Source organism: Lygodium microphyllum, chromosome 21 (genome assembly GCF_053477565.2).
Source record: "Lygodium microphyllum isolate KBCC chromosome 21, Lygodium_microphyllum_v1.1.10, whole genome shotgun sequence".
Classification (NCBI taxonomy): domain Eukaryota; kingdom Viridiplantae; phylum Streptophyta; class Polypodiopsida; order Schizaeales; family Lygodiaceae; genus Lygodium; species Lygodium microphyllum.
In genome coordinates, this window is record NC_141155.1 from 39,590,655 (window position 1) to 39,602,924 (window position 12,270).

Below are 12,270 nucleotides of genomic sequence, written 5' to 3' on the forward strand. Positions count from 1 at the left end.
AACAAACTTGTCAGTGGCAAGATTGAAGCGAATCCATGCAATGGAGCTCTCTCTCCCTCTCTCTCTCATAATTAGGGTTTCAAATGAGCTCTCCCTTGGTCTCTTGACCCCTTCTCCCAACAAAGGTCTTACCACTCTTAATCACTCACTTATCGACCTTAATCCCTTGAGCACTCTTTTTTACTTTTTTTTTTTATTTGTGCCTTGTTTGGGTCTATTTTACAACAGCAAACCCTACGCTTTTTCAATCCAATTTATTAATCCTAACCTACTCTAAATGAACAAGAATTGAAAGTAAAGTATTGAAATGATTTCTCCTACCCAAAGGCTACGTAGAGCTAAAGGCTCATCACAGATCCATCAGTGGGCTGAAACTTAGAGCAAGTAGTTCAAAATTTGGGCTAAACGGTCCTCCAAATTGCACATGGTGTTTACCGTAATGGCCCTGCGGGCCAGGGGGACTGCCCCCGCAGAGGGGGCTCTGCCCCCTCCGCACCTCCCCCAAGTAGGTTGGAGAGAAAACACGCGCCGTGACAGGTCCTCCAAATTAGACCCTAGTGTAGTAATGGCTCTACACGAACATGGATTCTCACTGACAAAAGAGCAACCAAAAGCCCATATCTGATCCGAGAGAAACAGAGACCCTAGAACCTCAATGGGCCAATCTAGCCAACAAGGGCAAAAAGGCCACACTGCAAAAACACATATGCGTTGCATTCGGACTGCATCTAGTCAAAGCGGAAAGCAACAACATCAAGCTACAATAGCGAGAATTACTAGATATGACAGTCCTGACAATAGATGCTCCTTGAATAGCACTGCATTGACGAGCCAAGACATCAGTGGAGAATCCACATCTAGCCATGCAGTTGGGGACTCAAGGGCATTTGTCAGAAGGCTTAAATTTACAAGCCAAGACCCGGAAGATGAAGACATAGTACCACCTACTTATCATAGTGTCAAACTCACTGCGAAAAGAGAGCATACTATCGATGCTCTGATTGATGAAGGAGTAGATTGTAATATCTTGACCTATGAGGCATGGACCCTACTAGGCCAACCAAAGCTGATATCGACTAATGCAACTCTTAGCCCTTATGGGGAACCTCCACAAGCACTCATAGGGAAGTGCAATATCCTTGCAACAATTGAAACTGAAAGCTTGCCTATCCTATTTCATGTTCCTCCAAATAGTGCTAAATATGGTAAGGAAACCCTCTTGGAAAGACCCTTCAAAAGGACGACCAAATGTGAGGCTGACTATGTAGCACAAAGGATACACCTGACACTAGTGGGTGTAAGGATAGTCACAACCTTTAGCAAGGGTGACCTCATCGAACCTCGAGGGAAAGGCAAGGAAGGTGCTAACGTAACAGTCAAGCCTACTAACAAGAGCAAGGACTTATTGAAAGAGTTGATACAAGCACAGGTCGAAGAACGAGAACCAGTGAATGAGGCCATGCTTGAAATAAGAAGGTCAAGAGACAAGGCCAAGGACGAGATTTGGACTTGCAAATATCATAGAAGACCCCAAAAGAATCCCAAGCCTTATAGACGAAGGCATCAATGGAGGATCAGCACAACGCTGCGATGGATATCCAAAGCGTTGCTACGTGCTCAAGGGTATTGCGCAGGTAGCCAATGGATTTGGGTACCAAAATCCCCTACTAAACCATGTCTATCAGTTGAAGGCAAGATTGCATCAAAAGCAACGAATCACAGGAGGAAATCTAAGAGAAACTCTAGGTCTCGAGGCAAGAAACCAGACATGAGTGTTCGAAAGAAAGAGCCTCAGCCTAGCATGCTTAATAAGCAGATGTCATATGTAGCCATTGAGCGTACACAAAAGCCATTAGTGCCCAAAGAGCCTTTGATTTTCCAAGAGGATAACAGGCATCATAGGCATAACATTGCTCATGGCAAGGCTGATCGCTCAACAAAGCAAATGGCACAATTGTCTAATAGCCTCGAGCAAATCATTCAGTGCCAAGTCCACCTAAGAGTCCTAGATCTCCTACATCCTATTTTTCCAAACAGACACAGGAAGCGCAATAGCGGTCGTCAATGGCGGCTGCTCACTCCCAATCTCTATCTCCATCAAAGCTTCCAAATATCCAAGAGGGGGGACATGACACTAGCCGTAGCTCTCGGCCCAAGGATATGCCTGTGCAACCCAATGTGACCAGATCAACTCATGCTCGATCTACACAGATGAATGCTCAAAGGGCAACAAAAGACGTGACCACTTACGATCACCCTAGGGACCTGACACCGCAATCCACCAAGAGTAGCCAACCCATTGGACTAGCCGCTACTACTTCCAATCAAGGATCACAGCAGTCACAGCCCTTAGCTGTGACAATGCCCCTTGCGGAACGTGTCCTTAGAAGTTTACCTGTGAAGGAGGTGTCGCAACCAACTTCCTTGACAACTCTAGCACTTCCAAAGTGCCTAAAGCCTAGGCTGGAGGAGTTAAACACATGGGAATTGGCTGAAGAGCTAGACTCTCCCAAAAGGGAGACAGTTGTACCCTTGCAACCTGGCGAGGCTATTCAGCAAGCCACGGCTATGTCCCATGAGGACACACTAGAGAAAGGAAATGCTAAGGCCCAACCAAGCACATCAACGGTTGACCTAGTCCAGGGTCCTGAGTCGTTGAGAGATGCACCTTCACTGACCAAGAAAAAGAGGAGAAAACAGCAAAAACAGCAATAGTTGTAGGTGGTTGTGGACCCTAAGAACATTGAGACAAAGAGTGTTGGAGAGCTGATGAATAAAGCATCGAGTCCATCCACTAATGAGCCATTGATGCCTCTCCTAATAGTGATGAAACCTCGGACACATCTGTGTGCTCTGAAAAACAAAATAGTCGTTACCATCAATGGCTACTTGCAACACTCAATCCACCGACAAAAATAGAACTTGCATTGACCAATCAAGAGTGGATATAACGTTGTCACAACAGGGTGCAAACCTATACCAGTCACATCCAAGGAGAACCATGATGCAATAACGAAGCCTCTGGAGAAACATGAAAACCCCAAGAGCATAAGAAATCCTAGCATTGGCCAAACTTGCGTCTCTAGGCCTGAGCCCCCAGCTATGCTAAATCCCAGGCAAACTCCTAGAACCTTGCATGAGATAGCAACCCTCGTTGAACATAGAAGTGTCACAGAGTGCTTAACTGAGTTGGATGATAAGCTCAAAGTGTTCGCCCGTATCTATGTCTTGGCAGACATGCGCGCATTCCCTAAAGAGCAGCTCGAAGAATACTTGCTATTTCCCTTATCTTGGGAAGAGCAAGAACATCTTGACGAGCACTATAATAGGCTCCTATATGAACGCATGCGACTCATCTCTAGTGAGGAAGCCGACGAACTGTGCTTAACTCTCACATTCAATGATGCACTCTACCAACCAAATCTCTTAGAGATAGAGCAACTAAAGCGACTATCAGAAGGCCGAAGTCGATTTGAACAGCGATGGTGTGAAAACTGTATTACAATGGCCAAACTAGGAGCCCAGATCATGACAGTCTCAGAGGAGCGATTGGCCAAATGGCGGTCTCAAAGAGACCCAACCTATGTGGCACCAACTTCCCTTCGAGTGCTGACTGCCATTCGGGGTATAGACTTAGCTGAACCTAGCCAAGAGAACTCTCTGTTTGATAAGGTTCTCATTGAGGAGGAGTTACATGTTGCTAGTAGACTCGGACAGGGTTCCATGCTACTCGATGTTGCAAAATATCTATTGGTATTGAGTAAGCTACCACGAGTACTGGATGCGTGTGCCATGCTCCAGTACAATCCAGAGTTCTACAATTGGCCTTTATCCTCATGAAGTGACATGGATTCATGGATATGTATGTAAATAAACAATGACTTTTGTGACCCTGTATAGACACTATCAACACACACAAGCAATAATAGTCAAGCGCAGGGAGAAGAGTTGGGGTCAATAGGCTAAGCTCGCCAAGTCCTCCTCTCACCACGTATTTAGAAGTTGTGTGACCATTTTCACCTCCAGGCAAAGGGCATGCACCCCTCATTACCACCATAGAAAGCCCTGACCAACATCTCTGATGGTGTAGATAGGGTGTAGTCCCTTTCTATACACCTTTTTCCCTTTCCGATCTATTCTTCCAAGGATGAGCTCTGTCCCAATCCATGACCACCAGTCCGCGTAACTTAGCATGAGCCAAGATCTGCTAATGCCTGGAGGCTAAATGAACATCGTCATGGGGGCCATCCCTCTACAACAAGCATTGCATGCCTCACCCCTCCCCTTCTCGTCATATGCGCTTGATAACCCACACTATAATCCCTTACATGCAAATGGTTTTATACTGTATCAAGGCCTAATCCTTGGTTCGCATCTTGCAGGTCCCCCTACGAGGAAGACATGGAGCACCTAGGGCAGCTGGCTTGCAAAGACGCTCTCCGCTGTCGACGGGAACATGCAGCACACGCCCCTCCATCGGTGCGCTACGTGCCTACCCTCAAAAGGTATGCAAAGAAACGAGGTCCCAAGCGACACCGCCCGGGACATAGGCTGAAGAATCCCCAGGTCAGGGGAGTAGAAGCTCAAAGAAGCACACAAGGTGTGGCAACACTGGTTGTGCAAGCCCCCAACAGGCACTCGGGCACCAGGTGCTCAAAGGCTGAAAGGGTAGCTTGAGACAAGGAAGAATTCGATGCATTGTTCAAAAGCATCTGAAATGGTCGCGGCCAGAGACTACACCATTCAGGTCCCGGCCGATATCTTCCCTGCCCAACCTCACCACAGGAGCCCCTCATCAACAGAGCCTCAGTCGCCTAACCACCCGGACTCACCTTGCCTTGTGCAAATCGAGTAGCCCCTATGATATACAAGCAGCTTAACAAGCCATCCTGCCATAACTTTTTGTCTTTTGATGATTAAAGGGGAAGGCTCCCCACTTGTACACACTTCCTTTACCTATCGTTAATATATGCCACATCTTTAACAAGCACTGTAATAGGCATTGCAATCAGTATCATAGCATTTTGAAAAGTTATATCTTGACATGATTACATTTGTTCGTTATACTTAACGCATGCAACTTGCATGTACTCTCATGAAGTGGCAAGTGGATGCAGGATGACACAGGTCTTTGTGCAAACGTGTTCAATGCCCAAGTCACCACAAGACCACCAACTGCACAAAGAACCACAACAAAGCCACACTGTCGAACACGAAAAATCACCCTTGCGAGTGCCCACATCGCATGAACCAAAGCATAGTCATGGGCTAGGCTCTCTTCTTGGGTCAAGCTCTATAGTGAGCTCACGACGGTTGTTACCTCAATCGTACCAACATCGCAACAATGGCTTCTCTAACAACGAGGCTAGGGCACAATTATCACTGTCATATCCATTTCCTGAGCCTTCGAAGCTTGACATTTCCCAACCCATTGAAAGGCTGATAGCCTCAACATATTGCAATGGTTGTACTCAGGCAAGTTTTTTATAAAAAAACAAAACAAAAGAACAAAAAGATAAGAAGCACCCACGATCACAGCATCGCACCTAGGGGTCCTCAAATTAGGTGCGTCCAATGACCTTGGTCGGCTGGCTCCGTCCCTAGTCCCCTAGTCCCCTAGCCCCCTAGCATCACCCACAATAGTTCAGGGCATATCAAGGGCAGGACCGACCTAGGGAGCTTGTCTCACCTATGGTTAAACTTGTCACCCTGACCCATTCACACAATTCCCTCTTGCACTCTACCTTAATACCATTACAATCAATTGTGGTAAGCACTGCACGAATGGCCATGAAAAGTACACTCTCCTCATCGCACAGGCCCAATGTCTACCTACTGATAGTGCAGTATCCCTGTGTTTTATTATGTTACGTCGTGCAATCACAATGCACAGGATGTCGCATACACCTTCACGTGTACTTCTTTCCACCATGGACAACTTTGCTTCATCCACACGTCGTTATGAGAAACCAGCCCGCGGTCTTCTACCTACATAAATCTACGTATGCACGAGCACTCACATAATATCTACACCAAAGTATATACATAGTTTGGGTCCTCAAGTGCAGGACAATACTCTCTGCTTGCTTAGAGTTCGACCTGTCTCCCAAACTAATTAAGCTATGTCTTGTGCATGATAAAGAAGACTAGCACTACCTCTAGGGAGAAACCACCTATGAGAGGTTTTCAATTGCAGGTATTGAAGACTCCAACGAAGGTGTTGTTCGCTCTTCATCAACACTCAACTCTGAAATCCTATCCTTATCACCCTGTAAGCCTGCCAAGAATCATCATGTACAAAATCCCCAACAAACCGCCACTTGTACTCCATCAGTGCAACCCCCCCAAAGAACAATCCTACCACCAACTCCCATTGCCCTACCACCTACCACTTAACCCACCAACGTTCCCCCAATGACCTTCCTCCCCACCACTACCAACACTCCGCCATGGCAACCACAGACGTCCTTGCCACCCACGTCTTCGGTGCATGCTAACGCCTGCTACCTACGACGGTGAGTGCCATGGGACTGGCACTCATCTAGAAGGGGGATAATGTTAACCCTCAAACGAACAAAGGTGAAGCTAAAGTAGAAAACAAAGACAAAGGCCAAGGCAAAGAGAAACAGAAGACAAAGACGCACAAGGAGAAGAGTCCTAAATAAGGGAGAAAGGCGCACAAGGAAAAGCGCAAGTTAAAACTTTTGTAAAATAGCACAAGCGCATCATGGCTTAATTCAAGGAGCATCGAGCTCTCACCCGTGCAATTTGTAAATGTAGACGGGCAGTGGAAAGGAAGCTAGAAAGATAGAAGGACAATGGGAAAAAGGGCCTAGGCTACGGCCTAGGCTACGGCCGGCCATGTAAAAAAGGGGAAAAGGGGATGACTGCCCAAAAGGGATTTAGGGTTTTGTATATAAAGTTGAAAAGTGAATGAGAAGCTCATTCTTGTGTGTGTCCAAAAAAGGCTCTCCTCTTCTTCTTCTTCTTCTTCTTCTTCTTGCTTGCTTGAGCTTGTGCTTGAGAAAGGGAGTGTGAGAGTGTGAGGGAGTGAGTGTGTGAGGGTGAGGGACTGTGGGGTGGAGAAGCTCTCCATCTTCTCCTCTCTTCTTCTCTTCTCTTCTCTTCTCTTCTCTTGCTCGCGGCGATGGAGCTTGGAGCTCGGAGCGGGAGGATCGAGGTTCCTTGAAGCTTGCACTTGGATCGTGGAGCTACCGGAGTGTGCGGGAGAGGAGGCAACTCGATCGGCATGAAGGTAAGCTCACTACACTCAGAGGATCGACGGTGGGTTGGCTAGGTGAGAGATAGCCATTAGAGCTCACTTGAAACGCTTGGAGCAATAAGTAGTCTGTGGGTCTTAGCGGTTAAGCGTGAGCTCCCACTACAGGAGTATTTTATGGGAGCTCATGTAGTGGTAGAGACTGATTGTCTACCTCTATTGGGCATGATAGTGAATTGCTTAACTCCTGATATTGCCATGTTGTTATGGTAGATTGCATATATAAAGTCACTTAACCCTAATTTTCAGCATATTGCAAGTAGAGAAAACCCCGTGGCTGACATGCTTTCATGAGCAAGGTTTGAAGGTGAAGAGGAGCTGATGGAAGATGAAGAGGATGATGTAATAGGTGCTAAAAATGACTTTGTAACATCAGGGAATGAGTATGTTGTTACTACAGGTAGAACTGTTGTAACAGGGATTTCAACAATAAGAAAAGAACTTATGGCCATGAAGAAGAGATGGGCAATAGAGAGAAAGCATCATCAGTGTTATGCTTTAGTGAAAACACAATTTTTGGAAGAGTTGTATGAGGATGGTTGGCTGAAAATAGGCCAATATCTTAGCCTCATGACAAAGAAGGCTGAATGATCTGAAGCTAAATTCAAAAGGATTAAAAAAAATCTTATGGGTTTTTCTTAAAAGATGGATATTTATGGAAGCATGCAAAGAAATAGAGAGGAGCTCCAATATGTGTTTTGGGAGATAGGGCTTCTCAACAACAGGTGATGTAGGAGTTTCATGAAAGTTTATGGGATGGACATAGAGGAGTTTGGGGCACATTTGCTAAGATCAAAGAGAAGTGTTAGTGGCAATGTTGGTAAAGTGGTCTGATAGAGGAGAATTGGATATTGATGAGGCTCCTGACTTCTTTTCACGATTGGGTATCAAGCTCACTTTAATTTTAGCCTACAATCCTAAAGAAAATGGAAAAAGTAAAAGGTCATCAACCTATCATTAAGGCATTAGCAAAGTCATGCAAGGGCAAGATGAAAGAATGACCAAGAATGTTATCCTTTGCTTTGTGGGCTAATAGGACCACTCATAGTGCAGTTACATGGTATATTTCTACTACATTAATGTATGGACAACATCCAATCATGCCTATTGAGGAGACTATTGCTACTTGGAGTGTTCTACCATGGGAAGAGGGTTTGAATAGAGAAGAGTTGTTGGCCCTACGCATTAGACAGTTAGAAAAAGGCTTGAAGACAACAGCCATGAAAAGCTGAAGACTACAAGGATCAAGAACAATAAGAGGTTTGACAAGTGACATAGACTTTGACCCCACAAGCTATACAAGAAGGGGACTGGGTGCTGGTTTATGACAGCAACTTGGAAAATTAGCATAGTGCTAGTCAAAAGATGGCAAAGCAGTGGTTTGGTCCATATGTGGTAAGGTTTGTTTTTTATAATGCTTCCTACGCATTAAATGAGATGGATGGGACAACTCTAAGGATTCTAGTGACTAGGAAACGTATCAATCTCTTTAAACTTAGGGAGTCTTCAGCATATGAGTTGAAGGAGTTGGATATTGAGCATGAATATGAGAATATGGAAGAAGAAGAAGAGGTAGAAGATGAAGACATTGACATGGCATAAGATACTTCTTTTGACACTGTAGATCCGTAAGACTTTGGCACGTGCCAAAGGATATGCAAGTTAGGAGGGGGTGGATGTCATGCCACTACACGCACACTGTGTGAAAAACTCTAGAGTGCAATTTTCTTATTGATCTAGAAAGCCAATGCTATATTAGTCATTAATGTCAATGTCTGTAGTGTAGATGGTCCAAAAATACTAGATTTTTGGACAAGTTTAGACAATTTTTGATATTTTAGATATTAGCTCTTGTAAAAAATCCAAAAACTATAGATAACTTCTAGAATAGAATGACATGTAAAAGAAAGCATGTAGCTTTTAGCCATTTTGGGAGCATTTTATGTACAAATGAGGATTGGCGAAATCGTATCACATGCGATTGTTGTTTTCAGACAGTGAATAGCACTCCGAAGTGGGAGATGAAGGAGTGATCCGGCAAAATTCTAGCCAAGTATCCTAGTATTTTATCCCCCTTCCGGAGCCAATGGAAGCATCAGATTAGCACTCTGAGCAGCATAGAGAAAGGTTTTGTCTTATGTACATTTTTGTCTACAAGAAATTTGTCTTTTCATAATGCAGAAATAAACTGACAGGCTTCAACTCTGTGAGTATTCTTCTACATCTCCTATTTCTTTCTATGAGTATTCTTCTATGTCTTCTATTTCTTTGAACCCCTTTTTTTCTGTCTACGCCTCTCCTTGAATCTCCCTTTACCCTACTGTCTCTTACCCCTGCAATAGACTTTCAACCCCAAATGCTCTGACAATGCGCACCTATTCCACCTATCCAGTGAAAAGGATTTTTTTACAGCTCACATGACGCCATATTGGGCAGATGACATAGTTCAAGTGCTTGAGCACGGACTACCGGAATGATTCATAAAAAAAGCCCGACTTAGGTGGATCATCCCTAAAATCCAATCTTATCAGTTGATAGAAAGCCAACTTTACAGGCTAGGGTAAGATGGGTTACTGCGCAAATGCGTGTGTAAGCATGAGATGCATGACATACTGACATAGGCACATGACAGAATCGTAGGAGGATATTTTATCAAAGATGCAACAGCCTATAAAGCATTGCAGTCCCAACTGTGGTGACCTACCCTCTTTTGAGATGTAGCACGATTTGTGAAACATTGTGATGAGTGCCAACGGACTAAAGTTCCTCTTCGTAAGGATTACATGGAGCTAACCCCAATTATCGCACAGACAACCCTTCGAGAAATGGGGGATCAACTTTATCGAACCCATTAGTTCTATGGCACAGTATTCACAAGCCAAATACATCATTGTGGCCACTGACTATCTAACAAAATGGACAGAAGCACAAGCTACGAGAAAGAATGGTGCTAGAACCACTCCTTAGTTTCTATGGGAGCAAGTGATCTCACGGTTTGGCTGCCCCATCAAACTAGTTACCAAGGCACACACTTCATCAACAAAGTGATAGCTCACCTCTTGATCTCCTTCCTAATCATCCATCAGAAATATTCACCTTATTATCCTCAAGCAAACAATCAAGCCAAATCCATAAATAAAATCTTAGTAAATGTCCTGACCAAAGTCATCTCTGTTTCACGCAATGATTGGGATAACAAGCTAATGGCGGCCTTGTGGGCATACTACATGGCTTACAATATGGTTTTAGGATAAACCCCCTTTAGATTGGCATATGATACAAAAGCAATTCTACCCTTGGAATTCTTTATTCCAAGCCTTAGGATAGCCCTTCAAGAGAGATGGGATAGGAAGGAGGCAAGGACAGAACACTTGATTGAACTCAAACGCTTATGGAAAACCCGGCCTTCTAGCCATCCATGCAGTAATATGTGAAAAGGCAAGATGCAAATGCTAGTTTGACAAGCATGTCAAGCAACATAACTTTGAACAAGGTGACTTAGTACTATTGTACTCAGTCAAAGGACATAAGCAAAAGCTAAAGTTTCGGGGGCTAGGACCTTCTAAGTTTCAAACCATCAACCGAACGAGCAACATAGAACTCAAAACCGTAGAGGGTTAGGCATAGGCTTCTTCAATGACAACTGCATAAAGAAGTACTTCCCTCCCACACACCCATTGCATGAGCTCCCAATGCTAGCACCCCCTATCCACGTACAAGTAGCCACTATCACTGAGATGGATGGTGAGGATGAGGAAGCAATAGCACCAACTTACCTAAGCATGATGGTAACTGCTAAGCGCACATGCACCATCAACACATTGATCGATGAAGGAGTTGATTTTAATTTCTTAACCCATGACCATTGGACCCAAATTCGCAAACCATAGTTGTAGTTCACTAATGTTAAGCTTAGCCCTTATGGAGGCCAACCCAACACACTTTTGGCCACCCATGCGATAATATGCAAAAAGGCAAGACGCAAATGCTGGTTTAACAAGCATGTCAAGAAACATAACTTTGAACAAGGTGACTTAGTACTATTGTATTCAGTCAAAGGACATAAGCAAAAGCTAAAGTTTTGGGGGCTAGGACCTTCTATGGTTCAAACCATCAACCAAACGAGCAACATAGAATTCAAAACCCTAGAGGGTTAGGCATAGGCTTCTTCAATGGCAACTGCATAAAGAAGTACTTCCCTCCCACACACCCATTGCATGAGCTCCCAATGCTAGCACCCCCTATCCACGTACAAGTAGCCACTATCACTGAGATGGATGGTGAGGATGAGGAAGCAATAGCGCCAACTTACTTAAGCACGATGGTCACTACTAAGTGCACATGCACCATCAACACATTGATCAATAAAAGAGCTGGTTTTAATTTCTTAGCCCATGACCATTGGACCCAAATTCACAAACTATAGTTGTAGTCCACTAATGCTAAGCTTAGCCCTTATGAAGGCCAACCCAACACACTTTTGGAAAAGTGCAAGGTTGCAGTTTCTATCAACTCTAAAAGCATGCCCATAATCTTTTATGTGTTGCCCAACACTAGGGATGCATACACAAAATCGTTGTTGGGATAAACCTTCAAGAACTAAGCTTGTTATACTATCGACTACGAGTCGCAACATATCCACCTAGCCATAGGCAATGTCCAAATAATTACATCTTTTAGCAAGGGCAGTGTGACTCCTACCAAGTCCATAAAGCCACCAGTAGAGAATCCCACCGTCAAGTCTAAGGAGGGGAGTCATGACTCGTCACAACCCGCCAAACCTCAAAGCCGGATGAACCCAACACTGATGCCAAGAAACCCCAATTCAAATGGATACCTAAGCATTAAGGCCTACCACACTCATGTGAAAGTAAAATACTATACCCATGCATTGAACATCCCCTACACTTTATCTTTCAATTCTAGGAAGAATTCTTCTCAATTCCAAGGGGAAAGGGTAAGGCAAAGGTAAGGGTGAGGTAAAACAAACC